Source organism: Lonchura striata, chromosome 38, assembly GCF_046129695.1.
Source record: "Lonchura striata isolate bLonStr1 chromosome 38, bLonStr1.mat, whole genome shotgun sequence".
Taxonomy (NCBI): domain Eukaryota; kingdom Metazoa; phylum Chordata; class Aves; order Passeriformes; family Estrildidae; genus Lonchura; species Lonchura striata.
The window spans coordinates 1,336,520-1,356,856 of record NC_134640.1 but is presented as its reverse complement, the minus strand read 5'-3'; positions in this window follow the sequence as shown (position 1 = coordinate 1,356,856).

Below are 20,337 nucleotides of genomic sequence, written 5' to 3'. Positions count from 1 at the left end.
GAGCCTCGGGATGGACTTGGCAGCCGCAGTAGAAGTGACTTTAATGACACCACAGCCGCAGAAGGTCCCCACTGGAGTTAATGGACCTATTATAATAGAGGGCAGGACAATGGGAGCTTTGTTATTGGGAAGATCATCGGCCTCTATGCTTGGATTATTTGTGCTGCCTGGTGTCATTGATGCAGACTATACTGGTGAAATTATGATTATGGTTCATACTCCATTTCCTCCTATTCGGATTAATAAAGGACAAAGGATTGCTCAATTGGTTCCTCTAGAGCAAGTTACTAAGGCTGTATCCTCACGGAAAAGCCGTGGAGGAGATGGATTTGGATCTACAGGAGGTTTGACTCTATTAACTTTGGATCTGAATGACAGACCAAGAAAGGAGGTTTTGTTGGAATATAAGGGACAAAAATGCATGCTTACAGGTTTGCTGGACACGGGTGCTGATTCAAGTATTATTGCACCACAGTGTTGGCCTGCACATTGGCCTTTACAGCCAGCTGCTACAGCAGTAACAGGAGTTGGAGGTTTAACTCTTGCAAGTCGCTCGCCATCTCTTACTGTCTCAATAGATGGTAAAATCATAAAGGCAATATTTTCTGTTGTTCAGTTACCACCTACGGTGCAATGCCTAATTGGGTGAGACATTTTAACACAGTTAGGGGTTGTCCTGACAAATGAGCACCCTTTGGGATAATAGCCATTGCTTGGACTTTCCCGATTCCCATAATTTGGAAAAGTGATGAGCCTATATGGGTAAAGCAATGGCCTTTAAAAAGGGAAAGTCTGCAACATGCTCATGCCTTGGTCACTGAACAATATCAACAAGGGCATCTGAAATTATCTACAAGTCCTTGGAATACCCCTATCTTTGTGATAAAGAAAAAGTCAGGGAAATATCGCTTGCTGCATGACTTGCGGGAGGTTAATAAACAGATGGAGCCAATGGGTGCACTACAGCCAGGTCTGCCTAATCCAGCAATGTTACCTGAAGGATGGCCTCTATTGATAATAGATCTCAAAGATTGTTTTTTCACAATTGCTTTGCATGACAGGGATACAAAGCGCTTTGCATTTACCTTGCCAGCTCTGAACAGAGAAGGTCCAGATCAACGATTTGAATGGACGGTTTTGCCTCAGGGTATGCGTAACAGCCCTACTTTATGTCAACTTTATGTAGATTCTGCATTACAACCATTGAGGCAACAGTGGCCACAAGCTATCATTTATCACTATATGGATGATATTTTGATTGCTCAGCCTAAGTCATTTACAAGTCAACAGGTTAAACATGTACAAAACTTGCTGGGACGTTTTAAGCTTGTTGTGGCCCCAGAGAAAATACAGTTAACTTCTCCTTGGAAATACTTGGGATGGACATTGTCTCAAAGTTTGGTAACACCTCAGAAATTAGAACTGAAAACACAGATTGTTACTTTAAATGATGCTCAGAAATTATTAGGTGATTTACAATGGCTTAAACCTATAGTGGGCCTTCCAAATGAACTGTTAGATTCTCTTAGACCCTTATTGAAGGGCACAGACCCAACAGCACCAGTGATCCTTAATCCTCAGCAGAAAAGAACTCTTCAGCAAATTACAGACTGTGTGGTTCAGGGTCGTGTACATCGGCGAATACTGGGAATCCCGCTTAATCTCACTATATGGTGTGGTGAAAAACATTTGCTGGGAGCTTTAACACAGCTAGAAACAAAAACAGGGGAGATCAGGGTGTTAGAATGGATATCCCCTCCACTTCAGCAAACAAAAACTTTAATTCAAAAAATTGAACTGTTAGCAGCTTTGATAAAACGGGGTCGTGAGAGAATTTTGCAGGTTGATGGGCGAGAGCCTGAACTAATACAGATTCCTATGAAAAAGGACTCTTTACAATGGTATTTGGTCAATAGTGAAGAATTGCAAGAAGCTCTGCTAGGAATAGGAGGTGCTGTCATAACTGAAAGTATTAAAAATCCTCCATTACAGTGGATTGGAAAATTGAGTTGGATGGTTCGGCCACAGCGAGAAAAGGAGCCGATTCCTGGTGCAATAACGGCATACACAGATGCAGGGAAGAGGTCAAGAACAGCAGCAATTACATGGCAGGAGCAGGGAGTCTGGAATCATGAAATTCTTACTGCAGATGACTCAGATACCCTTCAGACCTTGGAGTTAGCAGCTGTGGTATGGGCTCTAATAGTCCTGAAGGGGCCTTTGAATATTGTTACAGATTCCTTGTATGTAGTTGGTGTCGTGGAAAGAATAGAAGACGCTGCTATCAAGGAAGTACGAAATCAGAGACTATTTGAACTGTTCATATTCCAGGACCAAAGAATCCTGAGTGTCTTAGTTGTGGGAATTTTAATTGTAACAGTTGGATTGCTTTTGTTTGTGGGGGTTGTGGAAAAACATACTGGGAAGATCAAGTATTTTTAAAACGACATTTTTGGTGTAAACATTGTGACTTTCAAAAACGAGGAGATTCTTGGCAGAGAGATTTAATACGGGATACAGGCTTAGGAGTTGCTATAGCTTTACAGTTATTTGAAGCACCAGAACAAAAAATATTAGCTTTTTATAGGTGGGAAGCAGAACACGCTTGTGATAGATTAATTAAGCAAGCAAATTCAAAAGTTTTATCAACAAGGTGTCAAAAGCAAGTGAAGGTATCTATAAGATCTTATTTAGGAAAACCAGTAGTAGGAAATCCAGACATAGAATTAGATAAGCTTATTAAATATGTGCAGACATTAAAATTAAAATCCAAGCAGAAGAAATCATGAGAGCGATAAGGTGGATAATCTATTTTGTTCTTTTGACTAATCTTTGTCATGGACTAATAGAATTTAATCAGCCCAGAGAAAATATTTGGGTAACCTTGGCTAACATGACTAATCAAAGTTCACTATGCCTTAGCTTGGGAGGAGTGACAAATCCATTTCGTACCTGCCTAACAGGTGTTCCTGTCTGGAGACCAGAGGAATTTTGTGGGTTGATAAGGAATCCGACGCTTTGCAAGAATTTTGCAAAGGTGAAAGGGCCAGACAAGAATATTGATTACACAAAAGCTCAACGAGATGGCTATAGGCAATGTTTGTTGATACTGTCACTTAAAGAAACATTGCAATCTCCACCAGAGGAATTAGATCTCTTTGGAAGTGCTAATGCTAGTTTAGGGAATGCTTCAACAGGAGGATGGTTTAGCTTTGTTCCATTGAATTTGCAGAGTGTAAATAACCCAAGAAACAAATGGGCTTCTCTGGACTCTTCACTGGATTCAGAAAGGGTATCATCTCAGTTATATTCCAACTGTGATGGTTCCAAGATAACGAAACCCTTAAGGTTGCCAAAGGGTGTGTTTTTGATTTGTGGAGATAGAGCTTGGAATGGAATACCGGTAAAACCACAAGGGGGACCCTGTTACCTAGGAAAACTAGCGCTGTTCCATCCTAATATATCCTTGCTAATGCAATGGGACAGGCTAGGGAAGACAAGGAAGAGGCGTGATGTGCATGATTTAAAATGTGATCAGGTTGGACAACCTCAATTTTGGAGTACTTTAAAACAGGTAATAGTGGCAACCCTGTTACCAGGAGGAGCTGCCAAAAAGGCTATGGTGTTAGCTGAACAATTGGGATGCTGGACTAAAGATGAACTTAACAAAACATCGGAGGTTTTATCTATGCTTGCTATGGATGTACAAAGTGTAAATCATGCTGTACTGCAGAACAGAGCAGCCATTGATTTTTTGTTGTTAGCCCAGGGACATGGATGTGAGGAATTTGAAGGAATGTGTTGCATGAATCTCTCTGATCATTCTGTATCAATACATGCTAGGATTAAAGAACTACAACAGGGCCTTCATCAATTAAAAGAAGAAGATGGTCTAGGGATAGAAGAATAGCTTAAAAGTTTAAGGATTGGTCCTTGGCTAAGAACTTTTATCATGTATGCAGTGGGAATCTTGATTGTTGTTTTACTACTCTTGCTGATTTTGCCCTGCCTGTTTAACTGTCTTCAGAAGCTGGTGGAACGCATGGTTCAAAAGATGTGGACAACTAACTTAATGGTCCAAAACAAAAACGGGGGAAATATGGAGAGTTTTGTGGAAGAATGGCTTCGTGAGAAAGGACATGACTACGTGCAGTTAGTGAAGCAGTAGCTGAAAATTGCACAGTGCAGCAATAGCAGATGTAGCAATAATATCTTATGTCCTTGGCTAAGCTGGTTCTCAACAGTAGAATGTTCAGCAAAAAAGATAAATGTAAGGGAAGACAAAGCAAGCTTAGAAAGCTCCAAAGGCGGGATTGACCTGTTTTCCATACACCAATGATGAGCTTAAATTTTGCAATATGCATGAGCTTCATTATAACGGGTATAACTATACATGTGTGCTTGAAATAAACTGAGACTTGTTGACATTATAGAATGGACTTGTCTCCCGTCATTTTTTCCACAAGGAATTCCATCCTTCCCCCCAGAATTCCCATTTAACGCTCCCCAAATCCTGAGAATTTCAGCATTCCTGGCTTTTCCTGGGAATTTAGGTGCTCCGTGGTTTCCCAGGAATTTGGGGTTATGGAGCTTTTCCCGGGAATTTGGGGTTCCCAAGGTTTTCCCGGGAATTTGGGGTTCCGGAGCTTTTCCTGGGAAATTAGGGTTCCTGAGGTTTCCCATGAATTTGGGGTTCTGGAGCTTTTCCTGGGAAATTAGGGTTCCTGAGGTTTCCCAGGAATTTGGGGTTCTGGAGCTTTTCCTGGGAAATTAGGGTTCCTGAGGTTTCCCAGGAATTTGGGGTTCCGGAGCTTTTCCCGGGAATTTGGGGTTCTGGAGCTTTTCCTGGGAAATTAGGGTTCCTGAGGTTTCCCAGGAATTTGGGGTTCCCGAGGTTTTCCCGGGAATTTGGGGTTCCGGAGCTTTTCCCGGGAATTTGGGCACTCCCGCGGTTTTCCCGGGAATTTGGGGTCCCGGAGCTTTTCCTGTCTTTCCTCTGCTGGGCTATGTGTGTGTGTGGACTTGGAAAGGCTGTTCTTGTGGCCTTACTCAGAGCAGCTCCTGAAGGTGACACTTTGAAGAAGGCTGCAGCATGTCTAGCACCCTGCCGCGTGGCCACAAAAACCTGCTGTGTGATTGCCTGAAGCTGTAGAGATCGATTGTTGTGTGAGTGTTCCTGTGCAACCATGTTCTGTAAGGTGTGAATTCTGGAGTCAGTCCATGCGCAGTGCTGCAGCCAGGGGCACCAGCCCGTGCTGCACACGCTGCTCCCTTCCCAGAGGCCGTGCGGGCTCTTCTCCAGGCTCCTGCGCCCGGCGGGGCTGCGGGGCGGCACCGCGGCTCCCCGGGCAGCAGCCGGCCCTCTGCCCCTCCAGAGCCAGCGCCGGTATTTGGTGCCAGCACCTTCACGGTGGGCAGGGGAGCCCTGCAGGCGCTGTTGCCTGGCTGCTGCCAAGAAGGGGCAGGGGGCAGAGGCAGGGCTGGCGGCCAGCCCGGACCCTCGCGGCTGCCCGGGCCAGGGGCTGTGACCGAGGCGCCCCTGACACAGAGCTCTGGGCCCGCAGAGCTGCTGCCACCACGGGGAGGGCGGCCACGTCTCCTGGAGCAGGGCTGCGGAGGCACTGCTGCCGCGGTGGCTCTGGGCCCCACAGAAACAGCAATGGAACGTGCACAACAACAGCAGGTCTGCTTTCAGCACTTCCCTTGGCTGCTCCTTTAGGGTGCTTGCACCACACTCAGAGACACGGAACGCCGCCTTCTTTTCGTCTGAGCGTTATTCCTGTCCTCTGCAATTTCCCAGTGCACCAGGTATTAACTGCCGGCTTCAAGTAGACACACAACCTGCTGCGCTAAACTTTCAACTTGGCTGCTTTTTTATTCCAGAATTGAAGAGAGCCTGACAGAGGAATGGTTGAACGACAAGGGACATGATACTGTAAAATTAATCCAAATAGGGAGGGCTACGTGACTGCTGCAAAGTTCGCATGGCCCTGAAGAATAGATGATGTGCAGAAAGCACATCCTCTGCAATTTCCCAGTGCACCAGGTATTAACTGCCGGCTTCAAGTAGACACACAACCTGCTGCGCTAAACTTTCAACTTGGCTGCTTTTTTATTCCAGAATGTTTTAAAAATGCGCAGAAAAGTCCAATGAAACAGGACAGTGTCTCTGTCCTGTGAATTTCACTAGCTATTGCAGCTTTTGTGTTGCTGCTAATCCCTTCTATGGAAAAAATTAATTCTAGAGAAGAGGAACATCATCTGACAGACACCAAGTGTTGCCAGCAGTTGCTCCAGGTGCTCCTGCCAACAGCCCCTGCAGGAAGGAGCACAGCCCCCAGTGCCCGTGGGTTTGGCTCCCTTTGGCACAGAAGCCCCCAGGGGCACAGGTCTCTGGGGCAGGAGATGGCACCAGCCCTGCCAGGGCTCGGGGGGTGGCAGGTCTGCTTGGGCAGGGTCTCTGCCAAACCTGCGGGTGTCAGCGTTCCCTGGGCCCCAGGGCTCAGAGCAGCATTCGTGCCCTGGCCCACAGTTCCTTGTGTGTGCCACACCCATGGGTTTAGGATGGCCATGGGCCATGGCAGCTTCCATGGAAGTTCCCGTGCCCTTCCCAGCACAGCTGTGTTGGCAGCCCTGGGGGCTCCTTCTGCTGCCCTGAGCCCGCAGAACAGGGCAGCGTTGGCTGATGGTCTGAGCCCTTCCTAAAGATCCCGTCGGGCTGTCTCAGACACTTGGGGCCAGGGATTCCTTCCAACCTGGGCCACTTTGGGTGGGCACGGGGTGGCCCCAGGGCAGGTGGCAGTGTGTGCAAGGCCCTTTGTGACACATACAGCATGGAATGGAACCGGGTGTCCAAGGGCCCTTGGTGCCACGGTGCAGCATGGAACGGATCTAGGTGTCCAAGTGCCCTTGGTGACACGGTGCAGCATGGAACGGATCCAGGTCTCCAAGGGCCCTTTGTGACACGTGCTGACATAGGAGCTGTAAGTGGCAAGAGCACGCCACAGTGCTCAGAGCAGGCGACGGGACAGGACGGGACAGAGCGGTGCCGTGAGGAGCCCCCGCACAGCGCGCTCGTTCCTGCCCTACCCGGAGCTTTTCTGAGACATTGTTCCTGCAGCTGACCTCGAGGCCAGAGCACAGGACTCGGTGACCTGTGGCGTTCCGAGGCTTCAATTTTGCAGGTGCCTTTGAGGACACACGGTGGGACTTGGTGACCCAGAATTTTCCAAGGCGTCTCTCTTGAGGGTAGCCAGAAATCCGGTCAGTGACATGAGAGTGCCCATGCTGACCTGGATGGAGGAAGAAGAAGCTGCTCCAGCACTGCAGACTGAAGAGGTGGTGCCTTTCCATGCAGCGCAGGAGGGTGAGTGGCAGAGCCAGGCCGCAGGGCTGGTGCCTTCAGCCAGCTTGGCCCCATCCCACCCCATCCCGTCAAATCCTGTCACATCCCACCCCATCCTGTCCCGTCCCGTCCCATCCCCTGGGGACGTGCCCATGGACTGGACCAAAGAGGGGCCCGGGCAGACACCCCACAGTGGCCGTGCTCCATCCACCTGGGGCATCCTGGGGCTGTCCCTGCCTGGGGAGCGCAGGGCTGGGCTGTGTTCTCCGGCCTCTCCCGCAGACCCTCAGCCCTGGCTGCGCTTGCTCTTTCCCAGATGCAGCCCTGGACCAGACACAAGAGCAGGAACCCGCCCATGGCCGCTTCCACAGAACAGCGCAGGTACCTGCAGCCATCCCCACCTGGGCTGGGCCTGCTGTCACTGCTCAGCCCAGCAGCACACCTGCAGCACCCCATGGCTTCTTGCTCTTCTCCTACAGCTCGTTTGCAAATTCATCAAGAGAATTCGGCAGGAAGAGACCAGTGTCATGAGCCCTGGGCTCAGAGCATACTCAGAGCTCCTCGGACATGAGACCAGTGCCGCCCTGCTGGATTTGCTTGTGCAGAGTGGTGTTCCCAGAGCAGAGCAAGTAAGCAGATGTGGCCAGGCTTCAATTGCCCCATGAGTCACATGGCTTCCCAAGCCACTAGTGCTGGCCCCTGTGAGCCTTTGAGGCCATCGCAGTGCGGCGGGAAGGGAAGCACTTCTCTGGGGACCCTGGGAACGCTGATCCCTCTGGCAGCTTTCCAAGTCTCCCTGTGCCTTCTCCAGGTGCCCGGCATGGTGAGATACATCCACCAGTGGCTCATGGCCAATGATTCTGCTGAGCACAGGCTGGACAACGCCCTGCTGTATCTCACAGAAGCGCAGCCAAATGAGGCAGTAATGACACTCCTGCGTGTGGCCCCATCCTGTGACAGGTATGGGGCCCATCTGCCCAGAGGGCTCAGGGCTCACCCCAACCCATCGCCCTGTACAGCCTGGGCCAGGTTTCTGACCAACAGAGAGTCCCAGGGCCCTCTGGCTGCTCCCTTTCCAGGCCCTGGCATGTCAGCCCCAAGCCTGCTGCCATGCTCCCTCGTTGTCCCACAGGGGCCTGTCCCCACAGGGCTGGGCTGCCTGGCTGCTGCTGGAGAGGGGCAGTGGGCAAAGGCAGAGCCGGCAGTCAACCCGGGCCTCTAGAGATGCCCAGACCACGGTGCTGTGTCTGAGATGCCCTGAGACAGAGCTCTAACCCCGCAGAGCTGCCATGGCCATGTGGAAGACCATCATGTGCACACCCTGGACTGCAGAGCTGGCACAGCAGATACTCCTGGATGTGCTGGGGAGCTGGCCAGAGCACAGCATGAGCACCTGCGATGGGGACAAAACGAGTGTCTTTGCCCTGGCTGTGAGTTTCTGCCAGTGGACTTTGCTGGCCCCAAGGCCACCTGTCCAGCAGCTCTCCATCCTCCTTTCCCCACTGCATCTCCCTGCCTCAGGCACTGGCCTGAAAGCTGGCCTAGGGACAGCTGCAGGGCCACCAGGCCCGCTGCTCCCCCTGTGTCTCTCTGGGCCTCTCCCTGCCACGCTCGGGCCCTGTCCCACGGACACCTTGGCACTGAACGCTGCCTCGGGGGGCTTCGTCCTTTGCAGGCAACTGTGGTGATATGGAAGATCCTTCAGGAGCGCTGTGTCCCAGATATAGTGGATGAGCATTTCCCGCAGTTATTTGTGCATCTGCTCTTCCAAGTGTTCTTCAGCACCAAAGAGATGCCAGAGGAGGTGGATACCTTCTGGAAGGGATGCCAGGAAGAACACGGCCTTGCCACCAGCCCCAACAGGTGCTCTATCCCAATCCTTCTGTCCCTGCCACATGGCCAGGGCAGGAGCCAGTGCTCCCAGTGTGACCCGGGCTTTGCTCTGCACTCAGGTTTGCAGTGAGGACCCTGAAGTCCCTGCTGTGCCAAATGGACTATGAGGATGTGGTGTTGTCAATGGAGCGCAAGCGTGGCTGGGACACGCTGCTCTGTGCTGACACCCACATTTATGCCGTGGGTCTGCTGGCCAGGTGAGACCCCCTTCTCCCCATTGCTCCCGGCATTTGTGCTCTGTGGCTGGGATATCCCACTCAGTCCCCATGGCCATGGGCCAGAGGGACGAGGGACAGCCAAGCAGACTGGGAAAGGCTGGGAGAGGAGGGTGCCCAGTAGCAGCCACATCTCAAAGGGCCCAGGTCCCCCTGCAGGGTGGGGGGTAAAGACAAGAACTGCATCAGTCTGTCCTGGGAGGGGCTTCCCCCCCCGGCTCAGGGTCTTAGTTTCGTAGGGGCGGTCCCCCGGCCAGATAATCATTATCACTGACTCCATATATTTCAGAGGTCCGATCAATAATAATTATTATTAAGAAACCCAGTGTTCTTATAGATAGTTATGATATAGGTTGATTTAATGTGTTTTCTAGTCTAAACACTATCACCATTAGTTACTTAAGAAAGCACCCTTTGGTAGACAAATCTCCGTAACATATTCGGATGTTCACAATGCCAGGTGCAGCATGTTAAGATAAGAATGTTTCTTCATTCTTTCCTCTGATCTTCTCAGACTTTCTCAGGCGATGCCTGGGAAAGTTGTTTGTTTCTCTCTGAGGCCAGAGAGCTGCTGCCACATCTTAGTGCCATTTTCTGCCTTCCAGGGAGATGGGCAAAGAATCCATCGATGAGTGTAAAAGCATCTTAGACTATCTCCTTCAGTTGCTCCGCAAAGAGATGCCATACTGGCACTTCCCTGCCCTGGCATTCCTTGTGGAGGTGAGTCTGAAGGCCGGCGCTGCCTCCCAGCTCTCTGCCCTCTCGTAGCCGCAGCTGCCTGGGATGGTGCCCACGCCCTGCGCTGCTGCCTGGTCCCCGCCCTGTGCGGTTCTGGGCTCCTGCAGGCCGGGTCCCCTGTCACTGCCCTGTGCCTTTCAGGTCCTGCATTGCCTGGACTTGAGTGCATGCAGTGACAGCATCATGGATCTCTTGTCGAGGCACTTGCTGAGTGAGCACACGGAGATGCGCCGCCAGGTTCTGAGAGCCCTCCTCTTGGTCAGGGATAATCCCTCGCTGGTAAGGAGGGGGCAGCAGCTGAAGCCGTGCAGGCAGCGTGGTGCTGGGGAACGCAGTTGCTGGTCTTCAGGCACTGGGTCAGCCGCTCCCAGCTCTCCTGCCTCCCACTTCAGCTGCCCGAGGGCTGCGGGACAGGCCTTTGGCCTCTAGGCCCTGTGGCAGCAGGGTGGCCTTTCACACACTTTTGTTCCGCACAGGCCAAAAGAATGCGGAGCCTGACCGAAAGCCTCGGGGAGCTCCTGCAGGAAAATGATAGTGATGTGGTCAGGATGAGCATTGTTCTACTTAGTGATTTCTTCTTGGATAATGACACCCCAATACCCAGCCCCATCGCCCTGCAGCTGGCTAAGGTGCTCCTGCCACTCTTTGAACACGTAAGGCTCTGTGCCCTCAGCCACGGCCACTGGCTGCTGCCCAGACACTTGGTGCCCTGTGGAGATGCAGGCCTGCGCCAAGGTGGGCCAGAATCAGCTGATGCCAAGGTCTTGTTTCCTTCCTGTTACACAGGATGACTGGCATGTGCAGTGGATCTCCATGTTTGTATTTCGAGCCTTGCTGTCTACTGTAGTGGAAGAAGAGAAAAAGCTCCTGATGACACAAGTGTGTCACAGCCTGCTCCCACTCTTCTTCCACTGCCATGATGAGAATCAGAGTGTGGCAGAGGTGAGGACTCACGGGCTGCTGCTGTCGCCCTGGGAGGGGGCTTGGCTGCCTCCTGCCCTGGCGCCTGGCAGGCTGCATCCTCCTCCCAGCCCTGGCACAGGGATGCTGATCCTGGGCTGCGGGGCCATTTCCGTGTCTCTACTGCTCTCCAGGCTTCTTGGGAAACCCTGCTTTGTGTGGCCAAATTCCTGAACAGGAGAGTTCTTGAAAAACCTGTAAAGAAGGAGAAACTGTGGAGGTTCATTGAGATCCTGGTAAGGAGGGCCGGGAAGCCGCAGCCCCAGCCTGGAGCAGCCCCTGAGCGCGGTGCTCGGTGTGCGGGCTGGCAGCTGTGCCCCTGCCCGCTGCTGCAGCCCGAGGCCGCGTGGGCTCTGCTCCAGGCTCCTGCGGCCCGAGCCGGGTGCCCATGGAGCCCCGGCCCGGGGGGCTGCGGGGCCAACCCTTCCCTCCTGTCGCTCTCTCCAGCTGGCAGAGGACAGCAGCAGCGTGGCCGAGCACCTGCGCCGGGCCCTGCCCTACCTGCAGAGCCCACAGGAGCCCCTGCGAGAGGCGGCCGTCAGGTTCATGGGTGAGCCACGAGCCGGGCCAGGAGGGCGTGTGGGCACAGGGCTGGCGGCGCCGCTGGCAGGGAGCTGTGCCGCTGGGCCTGACAGGCTCTGTGTTCCCAGGGACGGCCGGGCGGTACCTGAGGGGGAGGAAGGAAGAGCTCCATCTCATCTGTGAGGGTGAGTGAGGGCAGCGGGCTGCCAGCGAGGGCTGGCGGGGGAGCTGCGAGCCCTGCCCCGGCTGTGGAGGGCTCTGCTCCCTGTGCAGACCAGGGGCGGCGTGGACAGAGCACACAGAGCTTTCAGGGCACCTGGGGGATTCGTGGCTAGCAGCTTTGGGCTGATCCAGCTGGTCCCTGCTCCCTGCTGGCCATAGCCAGAGCCGGCTGGGATGGCCCTGGCACAGGGATCTCCTCGGGTCCCCTCAGATGCGGGAACTGACCATGGCGCTGTTCCTCTCTCTTTCAGCCCTAGAAGACACGGCCAATGACATCAGTGTTGCCGTTGCGAGCCTGGCAGTTCAAACATTGTCTGTCCTCCAGGGAATAGAGAGAGCTCGATATTCCCGCTTCCACAGCCTGCATGATCGGCTCTGCAGGGCATGGAGGAGACGGCCTCGTCTGTCGGGGCTCGGCTGGCTGCGCTGCTGCAGCTCTGCAGAGAGCTGATCCCAGAGGCTCTGTCTGCTGGGGCCACTCGAGCCAGCAGGAATGTTTCGTTTCTTTAGGATTGTTCTTTTCTTCTTTTTGTTTTTCTTTAGCATAGAAATATAGGATGTGTTGTAATAGACAGACTCCCAGGATCTTTCTTTTGCTGCCCAGGCTCTGCAGGGCCTAGGGGAAGAGGGAGAAAAGGGTTCCTGGGCTCAGCAAGCTGCCCAGGCATGCAGGGTTGCAGGGAAAATGGCCAGAAGCCCCTTGGCCTTTGGGGGTTCTGCTGAAGCCTTTGTGCTGCCCACAGAGCAGATGGGCAGGGGCTGGAGCTGTGGGGATCTCTGTGAGAGCGGTGCCTGGAGATGGCCACAAGCCCTGTCCCAGGCAGGAAGCGCCATCCGTGTCCTCCTGCCCGTGTGTTGCTGCCTGGAATGCTGAGGGCTCCCAGGTGCCTCTTGATGGATCAGGTTGGCCAGGCTGGGGGAGACCCTGAGGGGACGGGGCCACGAAGGGATGAGGGGCTGTGGAAGCCCAGACAGGACAAGGCAGTGGGAAGGCACGGGGGGACGTGTGAGGGAGTGGGTAACGTTGGCTCGGGGAGGAAAGTTGGTTGGAACCAAAGGCACCACTCACCCTCACAAAAATATCACCAAAAGTCCTCACAAAAATATCATCAAAATCCCATAAAAATCCCCCCAAAACACCCAAAACCCAACTAAAATCTTCCTAAAAAATCCCCCCAAACTCCCCAAAATCCAATAGAAATCGACTCAAAATCCTCACAAAAAATCCCACCAAAAATACCATAAAATTCCCACAAAAATTCCACTGTAGATTCCTTGAAAATGCCAGAAAAACCACACAAAATCCCAGGTAAATCTCCACAAAAATTCCACCCAAAAGCCCACAAAACTCACCCAAAAAAATCCACAAAAAATCACCCCAAGGCTCACAGAAATCCCTCAAAATCCCCATAAAAATCGCCCCCAAAATCCCCTTAAATGCCACACAAAAATCCCACAAAAAGTCCCACTAAATCCCCATGAAAATCCCACAGAATCCACAGAGAAAAATTTGTACAAAAATGCAGCCAAAAATCCCCCAATCACACAAAATCCACACAAAAAATCCCACCAAATCACCCAAAATATCCGACCAAAATTTCCCTAAACCCCCGCAAAATCCACACCAAATACACTCAAAAAATCCGCGCCGAAATCCCACCAAACCCCTCTCAAATTCCCCAAAAAATGCCCCCAAGTCCTATCACATCCCACCCGAAGTGCGAGGAAATCCACCCCAAAAATCCCCACGAAAACTTCCCTCAAAATCCCAGCCAAACCTCCCAGGAGCAGCCCAAGAATCCCGCAGAGATCGCTGCGAGTGCCCGAATCGCCCGGAACAATCGCCGAGCCATCCCCGCCCGGCCCCGCGCTCCGGCCCCGCTCTCTGTGGGGCCGGGGCCTCTCCCCCCTTGGCTCTGCGCTGGTCCCGTTCGCGCTCCGCTCCCGCTCCCGCCCCACCAGCGCTCCCTGCCCTGGGCCGCGCTGGCCGAGCCCGGCCGGGCGCGCTGGATCCGCTGGGACGGCGCATCCCGGCCCCGGCCCCGGCCCCGCGGGGCTCCCGGGGCAGCTCCGGCCGGGATGCGGCACTGCCGCGGGGCTTTGGGCTTTCCCGGCGCTGCCCGGCGGCTCCCGGGGATCTGCGGCTTCCCGAGGGACTCGGGGAGCTTCCAGAGGGGACCTGGGCTGGCTCCGGGGGGATTTGGGATCACTCCGGGGGGAGCTGGGGACGGCTCGGGGGGTTTGGGGTTGTTCCCGAGACTTTTGGGGGGATCTGGAAGAGGCTCCAGAGGGGATCTGGGGCTTTCTGAGGGATCTGGGGGAATTCAGAGGGGATCTGGGAGAGTTTCAAGAGGGATTTTGGGGTCTTCCAAGGGATTTTCAGAAGTTCGGAGGGATTTGGGGATGCTCCAGAATGGATCTGGGGCAGTTCCAGAAGCAATCAGGGACGTTTTTGAGGGATTTTGGCAAGTCCTAGAAGGAATTCGGGGAATTTCAGCAGGATTTTGGGGTAATTCAGAGGAATTGGGGAGGTTCCAGCAGGGATTTGGGGTCATTCCCAGGGGATTGGGGGGTGGATTTCTGGTGAGATTTCCGTTTCTTCCCCAGATTTCAGGCTTTTTCCCAAGATTTCCTGTTTTTTCAAGAATCTGTGGATTTTTCCCTGAATTTGGGTCTCACTGTGGGGTAGAAGGGGAAGGTTTAGGAGATTCAGGGTGAATTCTTGGGGGCTCCTGGACGGATTTTGGGTGGGTTCCCAATTGAATTTTGTGCTTTTGTCCCAGAATTACAGGATTTTTCCCAAAATTTGGGTATTTGCCTGAAGATTCTGCTATTACCACTGGTTTGTCCCGGAAGGGGAAGCTTTGGCGGGTGGGGGGGGGGGGGGGGGGGGGCGTTAGGGTGAATTTTAGGGATAACTGAGGCTGGATTTGGGTTTTTTCCCAAGGATTTTGGAGTTTTTCCCAGAATTTCAGGATTGTTCCCAAAATCCCAGGACTTCTACTCTGATTTGTCTCTTACCATGGACATTTGGTAGAAGGGGAAGCTTTGGGGCGGTTCCTGGTTGGATTTTGGGGATATTTGAGGCTGCATTTTGAGTTTTCCCCCCAGGAATTCAGGATTTCTCCCAGAATTTCAGGATTTTTTCCCAAAATGTCAGGATTTTCCCAAGGATTTGGGTCTCACCATGGACTTGTCATAGAAGGGGAAGCTTTGGGGGGTTCCTGGTTGGATTTAGGGGTGTTTCCAACTCAATTTCAGGGATTCTTGATGGGATTTTGGGGGGAATCCTGGTTGGGTTTGTTTTTTTTCCTCAGGATTTTGGGTTTTTTCCATGAGAATTCCAGGATTTCACCCAGCATTTCTGTCTTACCATGGGCTTGTCATAGAAAGGGAAGCTTTGGGGTGCTCAGGGTGAATGAGTTTGGTGGGATTCCAAGTTGGACTTTGGGGGTATCTGAGGCCAGAGTTTGGCGGTTTTTCCCCAGCATTGCAGTTCTTTCCCCAGTGCCAGAACTCCCCCAGTCGCTGTCTCCCCACGGGTTGGCCGCAGGAGGGGAAGCCCTGCAGGGAGCGCAGGGCGTTGGTGGCGCTGCTCATCTCCCTGAAGGTGAGGAAGGCCTGGCCCCGCAGGCCGAGACTGCGCCGCACCAAAATGTCCAAAATCTGCCCAAACGGCGAGGAAACGGCGCAGAGGGACTTCTCCAGCTCGGGGACACCCAGGGGACAGCCTGAGCCCCTGGGGACAGGCACGGACACTCTCAGAGCCCCCAGGACCCCCCAGCCATCCCCGTCCTCCTTGGTGTCCCGGTTCAGGTGGTTGATGGAGATGCTGGGCTGGGGCCGGGGGTCCTGCACCGCCAGGGCCGGGACCCCTCTGTGGGGACAGGGGGGCTTCAGGGGGCGTCTGGGGGGCTGCGACCCCTTCACCCCCTGGCACCCCTTTAGGTGTCCCCAGAGCCCCAAATCCACCCCAGACCCACCTAAAGCCCCCAAATTACCCTCAGATCCCCCCACTTTACCCCAAAATTGACCCCAGAGCCACCTCAGAACCCCCAGATCCCTCCAGTTCCTCTCACAACTCCGCCAAAGTCCCCTCGGACCCCCGCAATTACCCTCAGATCCCCCTAAACCCAACGGAGAACGCTCCAGAAGCTCTCAAGCTCCCCCCAAAGCTCCCTAAAGCCCCCTCATTCCCCCAAACCCAGCAGACACACGCCTATTTCCTGTCAGTTCCCCCAGAAATCCCCAGTTTCTCCCCGAGCCGCCCCAAACCCCCCGTTCAGTTTCCCCGGCCCCACCTCAGCCCCTCCTCAGCCGCGCTCCCCTGACAATTTCCCGCCTGCCCCGCGCGCGCGGGCTCCTCCAGCCAATAGCGGCGCGCCCCGTGCCGAACCAACCAATCAGCGCGCGGCTGCAGCCAATCAGAGGGAGCCGGGAGCGGCGCCCCTCCCCCGGCGGCCCCGCCCCCCGGGCTCGGGCGGGCCCTGCGGGCGGCGCTGCCAGAGCGGGGGAGGCGCTGGGAGAGGCGGGAGCCGCGGGAGCCGCGGGGGCCGCAACGCTGGGGAGGGGGCTCCGCACAGGGGCCGGGGGCTGGGAGGGGCTGGGGGGGCTGGGGAGGGGTCCTGGGGGCATCGGGGGCCTTTGGGGAGGGAGCCGGGGGGAGTTTAGGGAGGGCTCTGGGGGGTCCTGGATGGCTCATGGAGGAGTCCTCGGGGCAGTCTGGGTGTCCTGGAGGGCTCTTGGGTGGGGGATCCTGAGGGGTCCTGGAGGTGTCAGGGAGAGTCTGGGGAGGGGTCTTGGAGCATTGTGGGGGGACCTGGGGGGTGGGGATGGGTCCTGAGAGGGGCCTGGAGGGGGGTCTTGGGAGGGTCTGGGCGGAGTTGGGGGAGCGGTTTGGGGGGTCCTGGTGGCGTCCTAGGAGGTTTTGGAGGTTTTGGGGAGGGGCTTTGGGGGATCTGGAAGGGTCCCAGAGAGGGTCTGGGGGGGGTTGGGGGTTTTTGGGAGAGGTCCTGGAGGGATCTGGGGAGAGGCTGGGGGGTCCAGAGTTGGGTTTGGGGCGGGGTCTGGAGGGTCCTGGAAGGGTCTTGGGTGGGGTCTTGGGAAGGGTCTCAGGGGGTCTCAGGGGGCATCCTGGGCTGGGTGCAATTGGGGTCTGGGGGCTCTCAGGGGGTCCTGGGCCAACTTTGGGGGGGGGCTCTGGGGAAGATTTGGGGTTCCTGGAGGGGGTCCTATGGAGATCTGGGGGTCCCAGGCAGTCCCAGGCTCACCCTGAATGGGGTATGGGGGATTCGGGGGACGGGGGCACAACAGCGGTGATTTTTAGGGGATTTTGGGGCTTTTTAGTGGAATTTTGGGGGCCTTCATGTAGTAAACAGGGCTCGTGCCTTTATTAATGTTCAGCTCAATACAGAGCTCACCCCCGCTGTTGTAGCTTTTTCCCAGTAGCCAAAGGGCGAGAAGGCTGCAGAGTCTGTCCCTGGAGTCTCCGTGGCACACTGGTAGCCGGAGGTGAAGAGGTGTGCAGTCTGTGTCTGAAGTCCTGGTAGCCGAAGGGTGAGGGCATGTGCAGAGCCTGCTGCCAAAGTGCAGCAGCAGCTGTCCCCTGTCCTTCCCTCCTGGGAACACCAGGAAGAGTTGTTCCTTTGTTCCTGCTTCCCACAGCCCAGTCCAGTCTGGTCCCCTGCAGGCTATGGTGACAGGTCAGACACAGACCAGGGATGTGGTTCCCTTTTCCCCAAGCAGCGCACCCATCCAGCCCCCTCCACTGTGCCCAGCCTTCCACTTAGGGGTGTTTTCATCCCCAAAACCCCCTCCCGTGATTCCACTGGTCTCTCTATTTTGCATCCCAGTCCTAGAATGGTAGTGTGGGTGGGGGTGTAGGTGATTCCCAGGAGCAATTCGCTAATTAATATTTCAATGTCAGTACTTAGCCCAAACCGAAATGTCTCAGCAAGGCTGTTTTCTTCATAATAAATCCCTCCACTATTTCTTTGATGGGGCTTAAGCCCGCATCAACTTACAGTCTCTGGCTTTTGAGGGTTAGCTTCTTTGGGTAATTCTCTTAATTCCTAGCAACTAAGTGAGACTTAATAATATTCTAACTAAAACTTTCTTCAGTTGACTTCCTTGGCTAAAGGACACTTATTAAAGAATTACAAAGTGTTTAAACTTTTACTGTGGTACTTTAACTCAGAAATGGTTATTACTACCTTACTGTATATCAGCTTCTAGCAAGTTTTTTTAAATTAGTTTTAAGTCTTCGGGTCCCCTAATTACCGTCCATATACAAGAGGAGGTGGGTGACCCTGTTGGGTGTGGTCTGGTGTCTGGTGGTGGCAGATCTTTTTCCAACCATTCTGTTCTGCTAGCTGTCAATCCCACCCGCAGCTTGAGCGCAACCACGAGCACGGCGGCCGTGGAGAGGGGTAGTCCTGATGGCCCCGGGCCGGCCCGGAGCCAGGGTAGACCTTTTGTCCCCCGCCACCGCTCACATCCAGGGCACTGCAATGAACCCAGCAGCCCCGGAGCCAGGGTAGACCTGTTGTCCTGGCCACAACACCTTACGGTCACTCAGCATCGGGGTAGACCTGTTGACCCTGGCCATGAAGGTCCTGCCACGAAGCAGGTGACCCTGGAGCTGGGTAGACCTGATAACCCTGGGCCGGCGCGGAGTTGGGGATGACCTGATGTCACCCGTTACTGCCCGTGGCACGGGCACCGCCAAGAGCCGGGAGTCCCCAGATCCTGGTAGACCTGATGGCTCCGGAGACGGGTAGACCTGATTGCCCCAGGCTTGCCTGGAGCAAGAGTAGACCTGCTGCCCCCTGACAACGCTTGCCGCAAGGGTGCCGACCCAGCACCGGCGGCCCTGGAGCCAGGGGAAGCTCACAGCCTCCTTACAGCCCAGAGCCGGACAGCTCTAGCAGCCCCATCCCAGCCCATAAACCGCCCACTTTCAAGACCAACACATATTTTTGTATTTTTCTGGGTTGTATTTCGTTTTTTGGGGTGGTTTTTTTGGAGGGCAGGTGAGGTGCAGGGCTTTTGTTTTGGGTTTTCTGGTTTTGTTTTGGATTTTTGGGGTTTTTTTCCTTTGGGTTTTGTGTTTTGTTTTGATTTTTTTTGGTTTGGGGTTTTATTCAGTTTGTCTTTAGGGTTTTATTCCCCCCCATTTTCTCCTTTCTTGAAAGAATGGCTCTTCTATTTGCCTGGTATGAGAAACTTAGCCGAAAAAGAAATTTTCTTGGCAGATTTTGTTCAGTTTCCTTTATTATGCAGAGCACTCGCAGGCGAGCCGACGGGCAGCCCGTGCCCTGTGCTCGGGTCTCCTGAGGTGCAGAACTGTGGAAACGGCGTCCCCAGTGCCCCCCGCCCCCCGTCCGGGAGCCGACACAGCCCTGCCCCGCAGAAGAGAATGTCAGCGGGGCCAGCGGGGAAGAGAAGCCCGTCCGTGCGGCGGAAATCAGCTCGCAGCCGCCGGCCCCGGTGCGACTCGGCCCGGCCCGCCCCGCCGCCGGCAGCACCGCCGGCAAGCGGGCGGCCGCTTTGGGGCCGGTTCCTTCAGGGCCCGCAGAGGTCTTCGGTCCTCGGAAGGAGCCTGGGGGGCCGCGGGGGCTCGGTGCCGAGGCGCCCGGGGCCGGCACGAAGCCGCCCGCCCTCGGGCCTCGTTCACACAGAGACAGAGACAGACACAGGGACACACGCCCGGCTCCTCAGACACCACCGCTCCCCACCGCCCCCGCCGCTCCCGCTCGCACGGCCGCACACTCTCGCATCCCCTCTCTCCCCGCCCCTGCCCTGCCCCTGCCCCTGCCCCTGCCCCTGCCCCTGCCCCTGCCCCTGCCCCTGCCCCTGCCCCTGCCCCTGCCCCTGCCCCTGCCCCTGCCCCTGCCCCTGTCTGTCGCGGCCCCCGCCCAGCCATGGTTGGGAGCGCCCCGCCCTGCCCCATCAGACTCCTTGGCACCGCCTGCAGACTTTTGCCGCCCCCGCCCGGTCTCTCCTTGGCCAGTTCGCACAGAGGCAGGGGTAGGAGGGTACTGAAAACTTTCTCTTCATGGCCAACATCAAAAAATATGAATATGATAAATTGAATCAAGCAAAACCCTTCCCTCTGCTCCTTGTGACATCCCAGCAGCATCTGACATGTCCACCATCTACAAGGCATTGCAATAAAGGCAGGATTTTAGACAAAGACATAAGAAGGGGTGATAGGTAAAACTTACAATAAGATGCTGAGTAAGGAGTTATTTAAACTTCTGAAAAATTGGGAAACTCCCAAAAGCTCAAAGCATGAAGCCATTTAAAGGAGATGCATTGGAATAACCAGAGAACAGCTGCAGGAGAAAATCTGGGAGCAATGGGAAGGACATACATGCAGCTGCTCTAAATGAAGAGATGTCCTTAGATAGGGCCATTTAACCAGGAGTCCTGGAAACACCC